This window comes from Lepus europaeus, chromosome 8, assembly GCF_033115175.1.
Source record: "Lepus europaeus isolate LE1 chromosome 8, mLepTim1.pri, whole genome shotgun sequence".
Lineage (NCBI taxonomy): Eukaryota > Metazoa > Chordata > Mammalia > Lagomorpha > Leporidae > Lepus > Lepus europaeus.
In genome coordinates, this window is record NC_084834.1 from 109,068,566 (window position 1) to 109,090,959 (window position 22,394).

Genomic DNA, 22,394 nt, shown 5'->3' on the forward strand with positions numbered 1-22,394 from the left:
CAGAGAGAAAGAGACATAAAGAGAAAAAGAAATCTATCGGGTTCATTTGCTCCCTCTACAAAATATGAATAACCTATTTTATAACATGTGGAGCATATCTGTGATTTTTGGGGTGTTTATGAATTATTTGTTAGTTTCTTAATACTACCTTCTACTTCTGTACCTCATTTTTTTGGCTGAGAATGTTATTTTAAATACACATGTAGCCAATAAAAGTTTATCGCTGATATTCTAATTTTCAGGATTGCCTGGAAATTCCAATATCAGTACTTTAGCTTGCTTCTGGGAATGGAAAAGCCATAGCTAGAAGACTCCATGCTAATCACTGCTCTCAGTGCTTTGTGATGCGCTGCCAAAAGTTAGCTCGCAGGTGAACAAAAGTTATCATCACTATTTTGGATTTTTTATAGGCTGCACATTTATAAATTTAAAAGAGACTTTTATATTGTACATTAGAAGATTTTCAAAATCCAAAAATCATGATAGTACTCGAGATTCATTTTAAAAATTAACAGCAAATTTGTCTTGGAAGTAGTGTTTAATAACATGTCATCAAACAGAGAGCAAACTGTTCCTGGAAGAATTCATTTATTTCACACAAAGAGCTGAGTTCACATATTCTGTAAATCAAAAGATTTAAACTCTAAAAATAACTTAATGAACAAATGAATATAAGAAAATTCCCTTTCATAGTGCTGTCACTCATAAAAATTAAAACTTTATATTAAAATTGGAAGATGAGAGCTACTATAAAGCATAAATAGAAAAACAAAATTAATGAATATTAGTTAGAAATTTGCTATAAGTATTGTATGAGAATTATAATGACTGCCTAAAAGTTTCTTAAATATTTGAAATTGTCATCAATTTTAATACTCATCTAAGCCATTATTTGTAAAACAGCAATATTGCATTCCATACATTGCTTGAATATAAATATTCACTAGACATGTATTTCTAGTTATGTCATTATTTTAAAGATTTATTTATTTATTTGAAAGTCAGAATTACAGAGAGAAAGACAGAGACTTTCCACCTGCTGGTTCACCCCCCCAGATGATTGCAACAGCCAGGGCAGGGCCGGCCCAAAGTCAGGAGCAGGAGCCAGGAGTTTCATTAAGGTCTCTCACATGAATGGTAGGGACCCAAACACTTGAGCCATCCTCTGCTGCTTTTCCCAGGTAATCAGCAGGGAGCTGGATCAAAAATGAAGCAGCCAGAACATGAACCAGCATCCATATGGGATGCCAGGGTCTCAAGCAGTGGCTTTACCTAGTGTGACCCATTACCAGCCTGTACATCATTGCTTTAGTTCTTACTAATCTCTTATCCTCCTTTCCTTGTCTGTTATGTGAAAGGCATTTTATTATGTTATCAATTAATAACATTGTTTGCATGAATTTCAAGGTAATAGCTTTTAGATTTATTTGAAAATAATATCAAGTGACATTTTTCTCAATGTGTTGAACACAGTCACTATAAACTTCCATTAGTATAAGAATTTAAGAAATGCTTATCCATGGGATCTTTTGTCATCAGGAAACATGAATAACTTTGAAAAAAACAAAAAATGATCTAACTACTGTAAAATATGCTTTATTTTCAATCAGTCAATTGAATGTTCCAAATTAACCTCATAGATTTAGTGTTTGACTAATAATTGATAAAACAAGATGATATACAAAGTAAGCTTAACTATATTGTTAATATAAGGAATACATATTATGCACATATTATAAAATTTATAGAAGAAATTAGTAATGTGGTAGAAGAAATATAATAGGATATTTCAATGCATTACCTAAAAATATTGAAACTGTGAATCAATTTTGTTCCATATTTGAAATTTATTTTTATCATTTTTTAGCATTCTATGATATAATTTACATACAATAACATTCACCTATTTAAAATGTAAAACTCAAACAAATTTACTTAGTATATTTTGAGAGTTAAGAAATCTTCACCAAAACATAATTTTAGGACTTTTTTCTCAGACCAAAAGGAAATCTCATATGTTTTAGAATTAAATCACCCATTAATCTCTACCTTTGGCAAATAGTCTTCTATTTTTTGTTTCTATATAGTAACTTCTTTGGGTATTTCATATAATAGTTTGTTGTTAGTCTGTTGCAAGTGGTTTCTTTCACTAAGCATGATATTTTTGTTTCATCCATGTTGTAGCATGTATCAGTGCTTTATTTCCATTTATTTGCAAATAAAAATGTCTGATCTAGAGGTATAACATTTTATTAATCCATTTATCAGCTCATGGACATTTTGGTTGTTGCCAACCTAGACTATTATCAGTAATGCATATTTTAAGTGTGCACATGTTTACATTTTGCATGTGTGATACCAAAGAATGGAATTTCTGAGTCATATGAGAACTTCCTTTCATTCAAGAAATGCCTATTTGTTTTCCAAAGCCTATGCAATACAGCAAGAGGGTTCCAATTCCTCCACATCATTGCTAAAACAGGTTCCACCTGTATTTTTAATAACCATCATACTGAGTATGAAATGACATACCATTGGGCTAATGATTTTCATTTGTTTTGTCTAAAATGACAAATATTGTTTTGTATTCTCATTAGAAATTCACGTATCTTTTGTTGTTAATCTTATCCTTTTCCATTTTTAAGTTAGGTTATTTGTCTTCTTATTGAGTTGCAAATATTTTTAAATATTATGAGTACAAATATCAGCAATATGATTTCCAGATATTATCTTTTATTCTGAGAAGATTGATAACTACTTTCTTGATGGTGACCTTGGAAGTGCAAAAATTAAACCCCAGCACTGAGAAAATTCTATTTCTACCAGATCCTGCAGACAGAGCTAGTGTTTTAAAGATTTATTGACTTATTTTAAAAGTAAAATGCCACAGAGAAAAGTGGAGAGGCAGAGAGAAAAAATGAAAGGAAAGAGATGTTTTTAAACTGTTGGTTCACTCTCCAAATGACTAGACTTACCAGGACTGGGCTAGGCTGAGGACAGAAGACAGGAAATCCATCTGAAATTTCCACATAGGTGGCAGGGACCAAAGTATTTGAAGCATCTTTGCTGCATTCCCAGAAACAGAGCAGGAAGTTTTATCAAAAATGGAGTCACTGGGATTCAAATCAGCACTCCAACATGGAATTCCAGTATCTCAAGTGACAGCTTAACCCACTATGTCACAATGCCAGCTACCAGGACAAAGCTTCTGGACCAGCTTCAGTACCTGAGGGAGTCCTGTGTTCCTGGTTCAGCAGTCACACACACCAACCAGTTCTCCAGAGGCTGATGGGTGAAACTTAAGGCATCCAGCCAAACTCAACAGCAGACAAACTAGCCATCCTCAAGAGCAGAACATACAAGGACAGCCACATATAAAGTCAGATTACTAAACCTAATCCTTCAATGTGCAGATGACATCATATTCCAATAAACATGATGCAACTCCAGGGAAAGGAGACATCACCTAAAGAGCAAAATAAGGTGCCAGAAACCAACAATCAGGGAAGTGAAATTTCCAAATGATTGGATGAAGAATTCAAACTAGCTATTTTAAGGAAATTCATTAAAATTCTAGAGAAATGATTCAGTATTCCAGCAGATATTTCAGAGAGAGGGAAGTAATTAAACAAAATCAAATGGAAAGTCTTAAACTGAAAACTTTGTAAAAATTAAGAATGAAAATAAGAGAGGAGGAAAAAGTGCAAGAGCATGACAGAAGGTATGGTGGAAGCATGGAGGGTATGGTGGGAAGAATCACTATATTCCTAAATCTTTATATATGAAATGTATGAAATTTTAAGAGAGATTCTGTATCTCTATGTGTAAAACTTCAACTGGAACATCTAAAGGTGTCATCTTAATATGACGGACATCAGAACCAGAATAGATCAAACAGAAGAAAAAAATCAGTGAGATTAAAGAAGCCTACATGAAATAAAAAGTTGGAAGAGATGAAAAAAATCATCAAAAGTAATGAAGAAAGCCTACAGGAACTATGGATTAGCATGAACAGAGAAAATATTCAAGTTATTGAGATTCAAGAGGGACATGAAAATGTCAAGAGTATAGGAAGCATACTCAGAGATTGGATTAAGATTATGGAGTACAGGGGAGCTTCCAGCTCTAGTCTAGGGAAACATGGTTTTATAAAACAAGATAAAGTGTAGTAACAGGGAAGATTTAGGGATAAAATGGTGAGGAAAATCAAAACAAATTAGAGGAACACAGTGGATCTGGGTTGCGGGCGTGGCATGCACAAATCAGTACCCCAACAGCTGAGAACCTCCACATCAGCTTTGAAGAGAGGTGAGATCATATTGCAGCAGCCCAAGCCACTGGTGACAAAGCTGCAGGAAAAGCCTGGAGGGAATCCAGCTTGGAACCCTGTGGGTTATGGTGCACCTGCCAAAATAGAGGAGAAAAAGAGGGGGCATGACTCTCCCAGATAACCCTGTAATGACACCCAGAAATAAGCTGATAGAGAGTGGGTGCCATTTGGGGCATACATAACAGCTGAACCAGTTCATGTCCTCACCCAGCAAAAACAAAAAGCAGATACTCCTGAGTTCAGCAGGAGGAACTGACAGGGGGCTAGGTGTAGTGATTGTGGGAGGCTTATGTGCTGGGACTATGAAAACACTGAAACTGTGTGAGAAGGCTCAGGGTGTGGCTGGAACTTTGGACACTCACTGTGGGAAGCTCAGGGCTCCCTGGTTCCATGGTGAGGGACATTGCTGGGAATCTGCTTACACTGAGAAGTGCACAGATCCTTTGTGTGGTCTTTGTGGAAGTATAGATGAATATTATACTCACTGGAGCTAGTGCCCAGGTACTGGACTCCTTTGAGGAGAGGAAGTGAGCTCAGTCTATGCCAACAAAATAGAACCAACCTCAATTCTGATTAAAGAAAGAAAAAAAAAAATTTTACCACACCCAACCTGGGTAATACCTTAATACTCCCTTTATCCTGGAACACTGAACAGAGCTCCCTGGCACACCCACCATGCAGCTCTAGGTATTCACTGAAAGAAGACACTCCACTAATCCACACATAGTCCAAAGATAAAAGCCACTGCACCAAAAAAAAAAAAAAGAAGAAGAAGAAGAAACCTACAAGTATCTCCACAAAAACTAAATAAGCCAAATAATAATTGCATCAATTCAAAAACCAAGAATAAGGAACTCAACATGACACCTCCAAAAGAATACGACATTTCAATACCAGATTGTGAAGATGAAGAAATTGAAGAAATGCCAGAGATTGTGGTCAAGAAACTGATCATAGGATTATTTAAGTAATCAGAAACAAATTCATGAATTAATGAAATCCATACATGACATGAAAGAAAATTTCTCCTATGAAATTTAGATCTTAAAGAGGAAGCAAAATGAAATCTTGGAAATGAAGCACTCAAAAGAACAAATAAGAATGTAGTGGAGAGCCTTAATGACAGAATCAGTGAAGCAAACAAAAAAATATTTGACTTAGAAAACAAATTGCAGGAAATTATACTGTTGTACCTGAGTGAGTGCAAACAGAGGAGAACTACACACCAATAAAATTCAATGGTCCTTTATTGCCGGCAGTGCCCTAAAGAACTCTAAAGAACTCTTTTTCTTTTTTTTCTTTTTTTTTTTTTTTGACAGATAGAGTTACAGACAGTTAGAGAGAGAGACAGAGAGAAAGGTCTTCCTTCCATTGGTTCACTCCCCAAATGGCCACCACAGCTGGCGATGCACCAATCCGAAGCCAGGAGACAGGTGCTTCCTCCTGGTCTCCCGTGCGGGTGCAGGGGCCCAAGACCTGGGCCATCCTCCACTGTCCTCCCGGGCTACAGCAGAGAGCTGGACTGGAAGAGAAGCAATGGGGACTAGAACCTGGCGCCCATATGGGATGCCAGTGCCGCAGGTGGAGGATTAACCAAGTGAGCCACCATGCCGGCCCTAAAGCACTCTTGATCCCAAAGCCCAAAGCAACAGGGTTTAAAATGGTAAAAACCACAAAATTGGGAGGGGAATACATGGTTGCTAGGGTCAGGGAGGAATACATGCTTACGGGAGTCAAGCTAACCTAAAATCTATGAGAAAACAATTATAATCTTAACAAGACTAGTTACAATAGTAGCAATTTTAATTCTAACCTTGACATTAATCCAGGTATTGGCTTAAATGATATGTAGGATATAGACAAATTACATTTTTATCATTATCCCAGGTGCGGCATATCTGCTTCCAAGCTTGAGCCATCATGCTAAGGGATTTCTTTCACTTTTTTAAGATTTTTAATTTATTTATTTGACAGGTAGAGTTACAGACAGTGAGAGGGAAAGACAGAGAGAAAGGTCTTCCTTCCATTGGTTCACTCCCCAGATGGCCACAACGGTCAGAACTATGCTGATCTGAAGCCAGGAGCCAGGTGTTTCCTCCTGGTCTCCCATGCAGGTGCAGGGACCCAAGCACTTGGGCCATCCTCCACTGCTTTCCCAGGCCACAGCAGAGAGCTGGACTGGAAGAGGAGCAACCAGGACAGAATCCGGCACATGGGAGACCAGGAGGAAGCACCTGGCTCCTGGCTTCGGATCAGTGCAGCACACCAGCCGTAGTGGCCATTTGCGGGGTGAACCAATGGAAGGAAGACCTTTCTCTCTGTCTCTCTCTTTCTCTCTAACTCTGCCTGTCAAATACCTTTGGTTCATGTGACCTAAATAAATCTCTGTATCAGATGTTTTAAATTTAATGGTAGAAAGAAACTAAAAATGTTTAAGTCATTGACATGTTCGCTGGTCAAACAAGTTACACTTGTGTTAGATATTTAAGTGATGTTTCCAAATACATGTACTCTTGTGTTGAAATTTATAGAAGGCATTGGACCTTCTGGTATATTTCCTGGTAAACCTCTGATTTTCATAAGTTGTTATTTAGCAGTTAAAAAATGCTTATTAAGTATTTATTTGATATTGTTACTAACAATAAGCAATCTGGGAATCATGACTTGTCCCCTCATTTCTCTATTCTCTTCAAGATGGGAAACTGACTCTATACTGAAGGGCTTTTTGAATATACAGTTTGATTTTTAGACCTTATAAAAGGGATGGCTAACATTTTTCTATAATATAGGATAGCCTAAATGAGAGCTTAAATTATGATTTCACAGCTAGATTTACTTTGCCATGAGCATAGTAAATAGGCAAAACCTCCCATTCGGAACAAATAAAGGGAGGGAAAGTTTTATTAATGACTTCAAATTCTATAGATAAGGTGGTCATCATGTTTGATGTTAAAGTGAGAACATAGCTTTTCTCATGGGCATTGTGTACCTAACAGAAAAACCATTAGCGGAACATACTTGGGACTATACATTTCTACTTAGGCCACCAAAGATTAGAAATAGGACTGAGCATGCCCTTGACTCGCGTCCTCTTAAAGCCTGTCTCCATGGTTTCCTTTATGAGAAACCAGGAGGAAAGAGTAGCAAGCTAGGCAGTGATAGCAATGTAAAGATAGGTGGCTGGCCAATTAATGGCTGCTTTACACAGTGATCTGTCATCAAGGAGATCCAACAGGCCAGTCCACTGCATATGGCATTGGTTTTCGAAGTGGAAAGCCAGAGCTTCAGATGGACACAGAAGTCAGCTTTTGGAGAGCACTGGCAGCTCTTCCAACCAAGAGCTAGGTCACTGGAAAAGGAACTGCCTTCGGGGTTGAAGGACTTGAGGGTTAGAGCCACAGACCCTATTGGCTCTAAGTTGATAAAAAAAAAAAAGCCCTTCACTCATCACAGCTTCGAAAGCAACCACTACTGTTGAGAGGGTGGCCAAGTAGGGTCAGTAACATTGCAGGAAGAACTATAAACTTCCTTTTAGAGATGACACCTGTCTTCTATTCAGGCCAGCTCTCCTCCAAGGCCAGCTAGGTAATGGAAGTAAACAGGAGTTTTAAGATGAAAAATGCTCGCTTTCCCCAGAGGTTGTCATTAGCAAGGTCAAAAGTCCCTGTCTGCCTGCTCCTTAGGAGTTTCTAATCTTATCCTGAGAATAGTAAGGGAGTGGTGATTACTTCTGAGCTTCCAACTTACTGTAAAGCAAATTAGATATCCCACCCTTCTGATGGTTCTTTTTGTTTTATCATGAGCAAGCCAGACAGGATAAAAGATTGCAAATCAGGTCTTTTGATGGGTTTTGTCTCTGCTTGTAACTAAATGTCAAGTTTTTTTCTTTCCCAAAATTATGCTTAAAACCCCAGCACCAACAGCCCCTTTAGGTTTGCCTTTCTTGAAGCCCCCATCAAATGCCACTCTGGCTAGAGGTATTTGACTCTAATAAATCTTGCTATTAAATCTCAAAAATAAATGGGATACAGCAAAAGCAGTGTTAAGAGAAAAATTCATAGTAATCAATGCCTAATGAAGAAATTGGAAAGGCATCAAATACATGAACTATCAATGCATCTCAAGGACCTAGAAAAACAACAGCAACCCATACTCAAAATTAATAGTAGGAGGAAAGACATAATTGAAATTAGAGAATAAATGAACAAAATTGAAATACAAAATACAAAAGATCAGTGAAGTAGAGAGAGATGTTTTTAAAAAAAATTAACAAAATTGATATGCCATTGCCCCAACTAGCCAATAAAAGAGGGAGAAGACCCAAATCAATAAAATCAGGGATTAAAAAGGATCTATAAAAACAGAGACCACTGAAATAAAAACAATCATTAGGATTTATTACAAAGAACTCTATGCCAAAAAATTGGGAAACCTAAAAGAATTGGAGAGAATCCTGGACACATTAAACCCACCAAGAGTGAGCCATGAAGCTATTGAAAACCTAAACAGACCCATAACCAAGACATAGGCTGAAACAGTATAAAGACCTTCCCAACAAAGAAAAATCCCAGGCTTCACTGCTGAATTCTACTAGACATTTAAAGAAGAACTCCAATTCTTCTCAAGCTATTCAAAACAATAAAGTGGAGGGAATCCTCTCAAATTCTTTCTATGAAGACAGCATCACCTTAATTCCTAAACCTGAAAAAGACACAACATAAGAAAGAGAACTACAGATCAATTTCCCTGATGTACATAGACACAAAAACCCCCAACAAAATTCTAGCCCAAATAATCCAACAACATATCAGACAGATCATACACCTGGGCCAAATGGGATTTATCCCTCTCATGCAAGGATGGTTAAATATCTGCAAATCAATCAATGTGATATATCACATTAACAAACTGAAGGGAAAAAAATCATATTATTGTCTCAATAGATGCAGAGAAAGCATTTGTTAAAATACATCATCCTTTTATGATGAAGATTCTCAGCAAATTGGGTGTAGAAGGAACATTCCTCAACAAAATCAAGGGAATTTATGACAAACCCATGGCCAGTGTCCTATTGAATGGGGAAAAGTTGAAAGCATTCCCACTGAGATCCAGTACCAGACAAGGATGCCCACTCTCACCATTACTATTCAATGTAGTCCTGGAAGTTTTAGCCAGGGCCATTAGACAAGAAAAAGCAATCAAATAGATACAAATTGGGAAAGAGAAGTCAAACTATCCTTATTGAAGATGATATGATTCTACATTCTATATTCTTTCTATATTCTATATATATTCTATAGTCTATATATAGGTGATCCAAAAGACTCTATCAAGAGACTCTTGACACTCATAGCAGAGGTTGGCAAAGTAGCAGGATATAAAATCAATGCACAAAAATCAACAGCCTTTGTATACAAAGACAATGCCATGGCTGAGAAAAAACGTCTAAGATCAATTTCATTCACAATACCTACCAAAAAAATCAAACACCTTGGAATAAATTTTACCAAGGATGTCAAAGATTACAATTTGAATTACAAAGCGATAAAGCAAGAAATAAAAGAAGAAACAAAAAATGAAAAATTTTCCATGTCCATGGATTGGAAGAATCAATTTCATCAAAATGTCCATTCTTATGACAACAATCTACAGATTCAATGTGATACCAGTCAAAATACCAATAACATTCTCCTCAGATCTAGAAAAAATGATACTGAAATTAATATGGAAACAAAGGAGACTGAATAGCTAGAATAAACTTGTACAACAAAACCTAAGCTGGAAGCATCACAGCACCAGATTTCAAGACATACAGCAAGGCAGTTATAATCAAAACAGCCTCGTACTGGTACAAAAGAAGACTGATAGACCAATGGAACAGAATTGAAACCCCATAAATCAATACAAGTATCTACAACAAACTTATATTTGACCAAGGAGCTAAAATCAATCTATGGAGCAAGACAGTCTCTTTAACACATTGTGCTGGGAAAACTGGATTTCCACATGCAGATTTATGAAGCAGGACCCCTACCTTACACCTTACACAAAAATCCATTCAAAACGGATTAAAAACCTAAATCTATGACCTGATATCATCAAGTTATACAGAACAGTGGGGAAACCCTGGAGATATTGGCAAAGTCAAAGAGAATAAATTTTACCAAGGATGTCAAAGATTACAATTTGAATTACAAAGCGATAAAGCAAGAAATAAAAGAAGAAACAAAAAATGAAAAATTTTCCATGTCCATGGATTGGAAGAATCAATTTCATCAAAATGTCCATTCTTATGACAACAATCTACAGATTCAATGTGATACACAGGCAATCAAAGCCAAATTAACAAATGAAATTACATCAAATTGAGAAGCTTTTATATAGCAGAAAAACACTCAAGAAAATGAAGAGGCAACCAACAGAATGGGAGAAATTCTTTGAAGCTATGCAATTGATAAAAGATTAAACCCTAGAATATATAAAGAGATTAAGAAACTACAGAGTAACAAAACAAACAATCCAATGAAGAAATGGGCAAAGGACTTAGACATTTTTCAAAAGAGGAAATAGAATGGCCAACAGACACATGAAAAAATGATTGAGATCACTATCCATTAGGGAAATGCAAATCAACCACAATGAGGTTTCACCTCACCTCATTCAGAATGGCCTTCATGCAGAAATCAACAAACAACAAATGCCGGAGAGGATATGGAGAAAAAGCACCATAATCCACTGTTGGTGAGAATGTAAACTGGTAAAACCACTATTGAAGACAGTACGGAGATACTTCAGAATACTGATTATAGACCCACCATATGATCCAGAATTCCCAAGGGATATAAAATCAGCAAATAAAAGAGTTATCTGCACCCCCTTGTTTATTACAGCTCATTTCACAATTGCTAAGGCATGGAATCAACCTAAATGCCCATCAGCTGAATTCTGGATGAAGAAATTATGGGATATGTATTACATATGGGATATGCTATTACACAGCAGGAAAAAAATTGAAATCTGACCACTCATGACATAATGGATGAATCTGGAAAACATACTTAATGAAATGAGCTGGTCCCAAAGGCACAAATAGCATATGTTGTCCCTGATATGTGGTAACTAATAGACTACCTAAAGGGTGATCTGAAGAAGGGATATTGACCCTTTGAAAAGCAATGACTTTAGGCAGAGTCAAGATGGTGGAATAGTGAGGGAACACACTGATAGTCTGGGAAAAGATAGTTTAATAAAAGTGGAGTTACTGTAGTAACAGGAAAAGGCTCAGGAAAAAATTGCAGAGGAAACTCTTCTGGATCTAGTGGATGTGATACGGAGGACCTACGGGGAGAGGAAGGACACCCACGGCATGGAAGACCAGCCACAGAGTCTGTGCGCCAACGCTGGAAGGGGAGGTGAGACAAAAACCTCAGTAACCCAAGACATTGGCAGGGGAAAGTCAGAAAGAGCCTAGAGAGAACGAGGCTTGAAGCCCCACTGGGGAAAGTTCACCAGGCTGACTGGAGGAGAGAAAAAAATGAATAAATAAGGGGAACCGGCATGGACACTAGCCTCTCTCTCCACTCGCCTTACAAAGCCAAGCAAGGCAAACAGCAGGTGCCATTTTGGACATACATAAATCAGCCAAGCAGAAAAACCTGACTCTGGTGGGGAGAAATAACAGGAGGTTAGGACCCAGTGAAAGTGTGGAGCTAACGAACTGAGACTGAAAATCTGAGGGTGCTGCCGGCGCCGTGGCTCAACAGGCTAATCCTCCGCCTTGCGGCGCCGGCACACTGGGTTCTAGTCCCGGTTGGGGCACCGAACCTGTCCCGGTTGCCCCTCTTCCAGGCCAGCTCTCTGCTGTGGCCAGGGAGTGCAGTGGAGGATGGCCCAAGTGCTTGGGCTCTGCACCCCATGGGAGACCAGGAGAAACACCTGGCTCATGCCATCGGAACAGCGCGGTGCGCCGGCCGCAGCGCACTACCGCGGCGGCCATTAGAGGGTGAACCAACGGCAAAGGAAGACCTTTCTCTCTGTCTCTCTCTCTCTCTCACTGTCCACTCTGCCTGTCAAAAAAAAAAAAAAAGAAAGAAAATCTGAGGGTGGGCAAGAGAACTCACCGAGTACACAAACACAGGACCTTGGCAACCAGGCGAGAGACTGCAGAGAAATTTGAGACCACACTGAGGGCTACATAAACCCTTTGTGTGGTCCCTGGGGTAGAGCAGATGAATACCCACAGGGGCCAGATTTCATACATCAGCTACCCTCAATTCCACTCAGCTGTGAGGAATTACTTCCCTTCTGAGTCAAAAAAGAGAGCAAGAGAGAACAACCTGAGTGAGTCACCTTTGGCACACCCTTAACACTAAAGAACCAAACAGAGCTATCTGGCCACACCCATCACAGCCTTTAACGATCCATCAAAAGCAGACAGTCCACTTAATCTGGAGTCATAGTATAATGAGAAAAAAACACCACAGTGAACAAACCAAACAATATCTCCAATATGCCAAACAACAAACGTAGAAACTGAGGTAACAAGAACAAGGAAGACACTATGACACCCCCAAATGAAAAAGACACCCCAATTCAAGATTATGAAGATGATGAGATAGAAGAAATGCAAGAAGCGGATCTCAAAAAAAATTGATAAGAACGTTAAGAAGTTCTCAAAAACAAATTATTGAACTACAGAAATACTAGACAGAATAGAAAATCTCTCTCATGAAAATGAAATATTAAGGAGGAATCAAAATGAAATGAAGCAACTAGTAGAACATGAAACTGTGATAGTAGAGATAGAGGGCAAGATTGCAGAATAGGAAGGGAGCACACTGACAGTCAGGGAAGAGACACTTTAATAAAAGTGGAGATACTGCAGGTTCAAGGAAGAGTAGGGGAAGAAACAGCAGAGGAAAATCTTCTGGAACTAGAGATTCACAGTGGGCCTGCATGGAGAGTGTGGGAGCCCATGATTCGGGACACCAGCAGCAGAATCAAAACACCAGTGCAAGAACGCGAGGTGAGCTGAACCTCAATAGCCCGAGACACTGGTGGGCAAGCGGAAAGTGGAGACTAGAGGGAACGAGGCTTGAAACCCTATGGGGAAAATTTCACCAGACTAACTAGAAGAGAGAGGGGAAAAAAAAGTAACCGATATGGACATGAGTTTCTCTCTCTCTGCTCACCTCTCAAAGGCGAGCAAGACAAAGAGCAGGCGCCATTTTGGACATACATCATAAGCAGGGCGACCTCAAGTCTGCACCAGCCCTCAGCCAAGCAGAAAAACCTGACTCGGGGGGAGGGGGATGAAATAACAGGAGATTAGGACCTAGTGAGTGTGTGGTGCTAATGAAGTGAGACTGTGAAAAAAGACAGTGGGGGAGAGAACTTACGGAATTCACATGAGTACTCTCCAGAGATGCTACAATTCAGTAACCTTGGCAACCCAGTGGGAGACTGCAGGAGAATTTGAGCCCACACTGCGGGCAGCACAGATTCCCTGTGTGGTCCTTGGGAAAGAGCTTCTGATCTCTGGCTCCTGTGGGTATATCATTCGCCTGCTAACTACCTTCAATTCCACTCAAATTCCACAAATTCCATTAAGGCTTGTTAGTAAAAATGCCATCTTAAGTGTTAAAGTGACGGCCGGTGCCGTGGCTTAACAGGCTAATCCTCCGCCTTGCGGCACAGGCACACCAGGTTCTAGTCCCGGTTGGGGTGCCGGATTCTATCCCGGTTGCCCCTCTTCCAAGCCAGCTCTCTGCTATGGCCCGGGAAGGCAGTGGAGGATGGCCCAAGTCCTTGGGCCCTGCACCTGCATGGGAGACCAGGAGAAGCACCTGGCTCCTGACTTCAGATTGGCGAGATGCGCCGGCAGCAGCGGCCATTGGAGGGTGAACCAATGGCAAAAAGGAAGACCTTTCTTTCTGTCTCTCTCTCTCACTACCCACTCTGCCTGTCCAAAAAATAAAAGTGTTAAAGTGACTAATTTAAGTGTTAAAGAGATTATATAGATAGGATTAAATGTTAATGGAATCATATAAAATCAAGTGTCTGGTAACAAAAGTAGATAGAATTAAAAAGGAGAGAATGTTCCAACATGGGATGCAGTCCACACAGCAGACTCATAGAATTACAAGCACTTTAAATAGCACTCTGACCTCAGAATCAGCCCTTAAGGCACTCTGGTCTGGCTGCAAAGCCCATGAGAGCATTTCAGGCATGGAAAGCCAAGACACTGTGGCAAAAAAAAAAATGTCCAAAATGTAGGCTCCCTGTGAGAGAGACTCCAGTGCAAAGATGTGGCCATCAAAGAAGGATGTACTTTTCTCTGAATGAAAGTGAGAACTTCCACTTTGCTTATGGCTTTTTCTGAATATTGACAGAGATTGTGGATTCAAAAGGCTTCTATAGCCTTGGCAGCTTATGACAAGAGCCTTGGGTGATCACTGACCTCACACATAAGAGTGTTAATTGTTAAATTAGCAACAGGAGTCACTGTGCATTTACTTCCCATGCAAGACTTCTGTCCTCAATGAGTTGTATTATGAGAATTAACTGTAAAACCTGTTCTCAGTTTGTGTGTGTGAGCAAATTGTTGAAACCTTTACTTAGTTGAGAGTTGGTCTTCTGTGTACAAAGTTAATTGAAAATGAATCTTAATGGAGAATGGGACTGGGAATGGGAGAGGGAGAAAGAGGTAGGGTGTAAGTGGGGGTGGGAGGATGGGTATGGTGGGAAGAATCACTATAGTCCTAAAGTTGTACTTATGAAATTTGTACTCATAAAAGATTTCTTTGGGAAAAAACTGTTCTCCACTAAACACAAAGATAGACAAGGAGGAGAGAGGCTTGATTTAGAAGAGAAACAGACTGTATCCAGCCACAGAGGTCACAGCTGCAAACCTGGAAGTATACAGAGACACCACATGAGTGCCATCACCCTGCACATTCCTGGAAAGAAACCACAAGGCCTGGCTTACCTGTCAAACACTAAGCACAAGTGACACAGCCAATGCCTAAGTGTTCCGATGTGGTAGAATGAGAAGGCCATGCCAAAATGGCCACTGGCAAGCGAGCATCAGTTACTCAGGAATGGCTTTGAATCCCACCTGGCAACGGAACCTGCCTGACAACAGGCTGTGATTGGATGGCTTTGAAACCCACGTGGCAAATGGAGCCTGCCTGGCAACAGGCTGTGATTGGATGGCTTTGGAAACTGCCTGGAAACAGACTGTGATTGGTTGGGGCATAGACCGCCCCTTGACCAGATTGGTGGTCTTGACTATATAAGCTGTTGTACTAACTGAAATAAATGAGTCTGCGGGCTGCTTGCCTCAAGCCTGCTTTCACCCAACTCCCGGGGTCTGTGTGGTGACTCCGTGCCTCTTGCCCCCACCATGATCCTCCTCTCAGAAATGAATCCACTCCAACATTGTTGAGAAATCAACCGCAACATTCTGGGATCTTCAGATCTGTCTCATCACTATTGCCTCAGGGAAACTGAGGAAGCTTGCAGACCTGTCTTGCCGTGATGTCAGAACTGAAACCAGGGACCGGCCTTGTAGCACAGCAACATAAGCTGCAACAATGCAAAGCCGGCATCTCAGCATATGGGCTCTAGTTTTAACCCTGGCTGCTCCACTTTCAGTCCAGCTCCCTGCTGATGCTCCTGGGAAAGCAGCGAAAGATGGCCCAAGTTCTTGGACAACTACACCCACATGTGAGGTCAAGATAGAATCCCAGGCTCCTGGAATTAGCCTGGTCCAGTTCCTGCTGCTACAGTCATTTGTGGGAGTGAACCAGTGGATGGAAGATCTCTGTCTCTCCGTTTCTTCCTCTTTCTGTAACTCCGCCTTTCAAACTAACAAATAAACAAATCTTAAAAAAAGTACAGGATGCAGCTGACACCTTCAGAGGCCACTTTTCGGAGCACAGCATGTCTGTTCTGTCCAGGAATGACCTCTCGTCCCTGCTTTCCTGGAACCTCCTAGTAAGTTTTCTCTTCCCTCCTCAAAGCTACACTGTGATGCTGTCTGTGAGGTTTTGTAAGAGAAAAATTTCTAGGTTTGGTGTAGAGTGAAATATATTATCATATAGGGGCTGGCACCATGGCACACTAGGTTAATCCTCCACCTGCAGCACTGGCATCCCATATGGGCGCCGAGTTCTAGTCTCGGTTGCTCCTTTTCCAGTCCAGCTCTCTGCTGTGGCCTGGGATAGCAGTGGAGGATGGCCCAAGTGCTTGGGCCCCTGTACCCACATGGGAGATGGGGGAAGAAGCACTTGGCTCCTGGCTTTGGGTAGGCTCAGCTCCAGCTGTTGTGATCATCTGGAGAGTGAAACCAACAGAAGGAAGACCTTTCTCTCTGTCTCTCCCTCCCACTGTCTGTAACTCTGTCAAATAAATAAATAAAATCTTTAAAAAAAACATCATAGAAAAAAATTATATTCTGTGGCACTGTTTTAACAACACATAAGACATCTGGACTTTCACAGCCAAAGGTAAGTTGCAGCTCCTTCCTGACCAGCTTCCCTCCTTCCACCTGCTAATTCTTAGAAAAAAGACCTCTTCTGTTGTTTCTCAGAGAAGCTAGTTCACCACACCCAAAGCATTACAGTCCAGGTGGCCCAATAAAGGTCTTCCAATGTATTTTGATAGATTTATTAAACAATAAGTGTAGTTAAAAAAAAAGAAAAGATAAAAATGAAAGTTTGGTGTATATACACCATGGAATACTATACAGTGGTTAAAAATGAAATTTGGTCATTTTCAACAAATGGATGCAACTTGAAACCATTGTACGTATTGAAATAAGCCAGACCCAAAAAGACAAATATCAGATATTCTCTCTGATCTGTGGTAATTAATAGAGTACCTAAAAGGTAATCTATTGGAGTGAAAATGACATTTTGAAATCTGATTATCTTGAACAACCCTTGTCTTCACTGTTGAAGAACAGGGGACCGATGCTGTGGCACAGTGGGTTAATGCCCTGGCCTGAAGCACTGGCATCCCATATGGGCGCTGGTTCTAGTACCGGCTGCTCCTCTTCTGATCCAGCTCTCTGCTGTGGCACGGGAGGGCAGTGGAGGATGGCCCAAGTGCTTGGGCCCCTGCACCCAACTGGGAGACCTGGAAGAAGCTCCTAGATCCTGGCTTCAGATCGGTGCAAATCCGGCCAAAGCGGCCATCTGGGGAGTCAACCATTGGATGGAAGACCTTTCTCTCTCTCTGCCTCTCCTCTCTCTGTAACTCTGACTTTCAAATAAATAAATAAATCTTGGTGGCAAGATGGCTGAATAGGAAGGGAGCACACTAGTAGTCTGGGAAGAGACACGTTAATAAAAGTGGAGATACTGCAGGTTCAAGGAAGAGTAGGGGAAGAAACAACAGAGGAAACTCTTCCAGAACTAGTGACTCACAGTGGACCTGCGTGGAGGGCATGGGAGTCCACAGCTCGGGACACCAGTGGCAGAATCAATGCACCAGCACTGGAACATGAGGTGAGCCGAAACTCAATAGCCCGAGACACCAGTGGGAAAGCAGAAAGAGGAGACTAGATGGAACGAGGCTTGAAACCCCACGGGGAAAAGTTCACCAGGCTAACTAGAAGAGAGAGGAAAAAAAGTGGCCAGTATGGACACGATTTCTCTCACTCTGCTCACCTCTCAAAAGTGAGCAAGACAAAGAGCAGGTGCCATTTTGGAATACGTCATAAGTCATAAGTGGCGCGACCTCAGGGCTGCACCAGCCCTGAGCCTAGCAGAAAAACCTGACTCTGGGGGAAATGAAAATAGGAGATTAGGACCTAGTGAATGTGTGGTGCTAATAAAGTGAGACAGTGGGGGAGAGAAATCACGGAATTAATGTGAGTACTCTACAGAGGTGCTACAATTCGGTAACCTTGGCAACCCAGTGGGAGACTGCAGGAGAATTGGAGCCCACACTGCGGGCAGCACAGATTCCGTGTGGTCCTTGGGAAAGAGCTTCTGCTCTCTGGCTCCTGTGGGTATATCATTCGCCTGCTAACTACCTCCAATTCTGCTCAGCTGTGTGGAATTACTTCCCATCTGAATAACAAAAAAAAAAAAAAAGAAAAGAAAGAAAGAGACATTTACCATGCCTAACCTGGGAGTGTCACCTTTGGCACACCCTTAACCATGAGGAACCAAACAGAACTCTCAGGCCACACCCATCTCAAGCCTCTAAGGCTCCATCAAAAGCAGAAAGTCTACTTAATACAGTCATAGTATAACAAGAAGAAAACACCACAGCGAAGGAAGAAGAATCCAAAGAATATCTCCACAAACGCAGAAACTGAGCAATCAAGAACAAGGAAGAGAATATGACACCCCCAAATGAACAAGACACCCCAAGCCAAGATTATGAAGATGATGAGATGGAAGAAATGCAAGATACGGATTTCAAAAAATTTATGATAAGAACAATAAGAAGTTTTCAAATAAAATGCTTAAGCTATGGAAATGCTTACTGAACAGGATAGAAAATCTCCTTCAAGAAAATGAAATCTTAAGGAGGAATCAAAATGAAATGCAGAAACTAGTAGAACAGGAAAGTGTGATAGTGAAGAGAAATCAAAATGAAATGAAGAACTCAACAGACCAAATGACAAACACATTAGAGAGCCTTAAAAACAGAGTCAGTGAAACAGAAGAGAGAATATCGGACTTAGAAGACAGAGAACAGGAGAGTATACAGGCAAACCAAAGAAAAGAAGAGGAAATTAGAAATCTAAAAAATATTGTCGGGAATCTACAGAATACTATTATAAAACCCAACATTCGGGTTCTAGGAGTTCCTGAAGGCATGGAGAGAGAGAAAGGATTAGAAGGCCTTTTCAGTGAGATACTTGCAGAGAAATTCCTGGGTCTGGAGAAGGACAGAGACATCCTAGTTCAGGAAGCTCATAGAACCCCTAGTAAACATGACCAAAAGAGATCCTCACCACGACATGTTGTAATCAAACTCACCACAGTGAAACATAAGGAAAAGATTCTAAAATGTGTAAGAAAGAAATATCAGATTACTCTCAGAGGATCTCCAATTAGACTCACAGCTGACTTCTCATCAGAAACCCTTCAGGCTAGAAGAGAATGACGAGACATAGCCCAGGTACTAAGAGAGAAAAACTGCCAGCCCAGAATATTTTATCCTGCAAAGCTCTCATTTGTGAATGAAGGTGAAATTAAGACTTTTCATAGCAAACAGAAACTGAAAGAATTTGTTGCCATTCGTCCTGCCCTGCAAAAGAGGCTTAAAGATGTGTTACACCGGGGCCATCAAAGTAGGAGATACCTTTCTCTGAAGGGAGGAGAGAACTTCCGCTTTGACTATGACCCTGTCAGAATGAGATCGAAGTTGGCAAACCCTAAAGGCTTCCATAGCCTCGGCAACTCATGACTAGAGCCTAGGGAGATTACTGACGCCATAAACAAGAGTGTTAAATTGTTAAATCAACATCAAGAGTCACTGTGTACTTACGTTCCCATGTGGGACCTGTCCTTAATGTGTTGTCCAATGTGAAGTAATGCTCTAACTAGTACTGAAACAGTATTTTTACACTTTGTGTTTCTGTGTGGGTGCAAACTGATGAAATCTTTACTTAGTATATACTGAATCGATCTCCTGTATATAAAGATAATTGAAAATGAAAAAACAAAACTTGGTGTTAAATTGGAAATTACATAGAAAATTAATCAATTTTTTTAAAAATTTTCATGTAGGATCTCTGTCCTTAATGTGCTGTACACTGTGATTTAATGCTATAACTGATATTCCAACAATATTTTTCACTTTGTGTTGCTATGTGAGGGCAAACTATTGAAATCTTTACTTTATATATACTAAACAGATTTTCTGTATATAAAGAGAATTGAAAATGAATCTTGATGTGAATGGAAGGGGAGAGAGAGTGGGAAAGGGGAGAGTTGCAGATGGGAGGGAAGTTATGGGGGGGGGGAGCCATTGTAATCCATAAGCTGTACTTTGGAAATTTATATTCATTAAATAAAAGATTTAAAAAAAGATGTGTTACACATAGAAACACAGAAACATGGTCATTAATATGAGAGAAGGTAAAGGAAGGAAACCTCACAGCAAAAGATCACAGGAAGTTCAAAGCATATATTAGAAAATATCTTTGGCAAATGGCAGGGCAAAATTTCTACTTATCAATAGTCACACTGAACATTAATGGCCTGAACTGTCCAGTTAAAAGACACAGATTGGCTGATTGGGTTAAGGAACAAAACCCATCTATTTGCTGCCTACAAGAAACACATCTTTCCAACAAAGATTTATGCAGACTGAAAGTGAAAGGCTGGAAAGTGAAAAAAAATGCCAACAGAAATGAAAAAAGAGCAGGCGTAGCCATCTTAATATCATACCAAATGAACTTTAACACAAAAACTGTTAAGAGAGACAAAGAGGGGCACTATATAATGATTAAGGGATCCATTCAACAGGAAGATATAACGATTATCAACGTTTATGCACCTAATTACAGGGTACCGGTTTATTTAAAAGATTTGTTAAGGGACTTAAAGGGAGACTTAGACTCCAATACAATAGTACTGGGGGACTTCAATATTCCACTCTCAGAAATAGACAGATCAACAGGACAGAAGATCAACAAGGAGACAGCAGATTTAAACGACACTATAGCCCAAATGGATCTTACAGATATCTACAGAACTTTTCATCCTACACATAAAGAATTCTGGCCAATAGAATGCAATAAAACATCAGAAAAATCATCCACCCAGACCAAGTGGGATTTATCCCTGGTATGCAGGGATGGTTCAATGTTCACAAAACAATCAATGTGATGCACCACATTAACAGACTGCAGAAGAAAAACCATAAGATTATCTCAATAGATGCAGAGAAAGCATTTGATAAAATACAACACCCTTTCATGATGAAAACTCTAAGCAAATTGGGTATGGAAGGAACATTCCTCAATATAACAAGTAATTTATTAAAAACCCACAGCCAACATTCTATTGAATGGAGAAAAGGTGGAAGCATTTCCACTGAGATCTGGTACCAGACAGGGATACCCACTCTCACCACTGCTATTCAACATAGTTCTCGAAGTTTTAGCCAGAGCCATCAAGCAAGAAAAAGAAATTAAAGGGCTACAAATTGGGAAGGAAGAACTCAAACTATCTGTCTTTGCATCTGTATTAATGGGTTGTCCAATGTGAAGTAATGATATAGCTAGTACTAAAATAGTATTTTTACACTTTGTGTTTCTGTGTGGGTGCAAACTGATGACATCTTTACTTAATATATACAGAATCGATCTTCTGTATATAAAGATAATTGAAAATGAATCTTGATGTGAATGGAATGGGAAAGGGATCGGGAGATGGGAGGGGTGCGAGTGGGAGGGAAGGAAGACATGTGGGAGCATTGATGGGAGGGAGGGTAGTGTGGAATGAATCACTATATTCTTAAATTTGTATATATTAAATGCATGAAGTTTGTATTCCTTAAATAAAATTTAAAACAAAAATTAAAACTCATGACAATACTGCTTTGGTCACCACTATTTATGCATATAGCTCTATATATTTATGTATATGACTATAAAAATTGCAAAGATCTATTTTGACAAAGTCATTAATGAATTTGTAGAAGTTACTTCACTAAGAGAAACAGATTTTATTTTGGCTTTGGCATTGTGCATAGAGCATCGTTATTCAGAATAATGGATACATATAGGTTTCCCCTCTTTACAAAATAAACATCAATGAAAATTTAATAAAAGAAAGCATTTTGGGGTCAGTGCTATGGAGTAGCAGATAAAGCAGCTGCCTGCAGTGCCAGCATCCCTATTGGGTACCGATGGAGTACCAGCTGCTCCATTCCAATGAAGCTCCTTACTAATGTGCCTAGAGGTGAAGGAAGATGACCCAAATGCTTGAACTCCTGCATCCATGGGAGAGCTTGAAGAAGATACTGGCTCCTGGCTTTGGACAGGTCCAACTTTTGATGGGCCATTTGGGGAGTGAACCAGCAGGAAAAATCT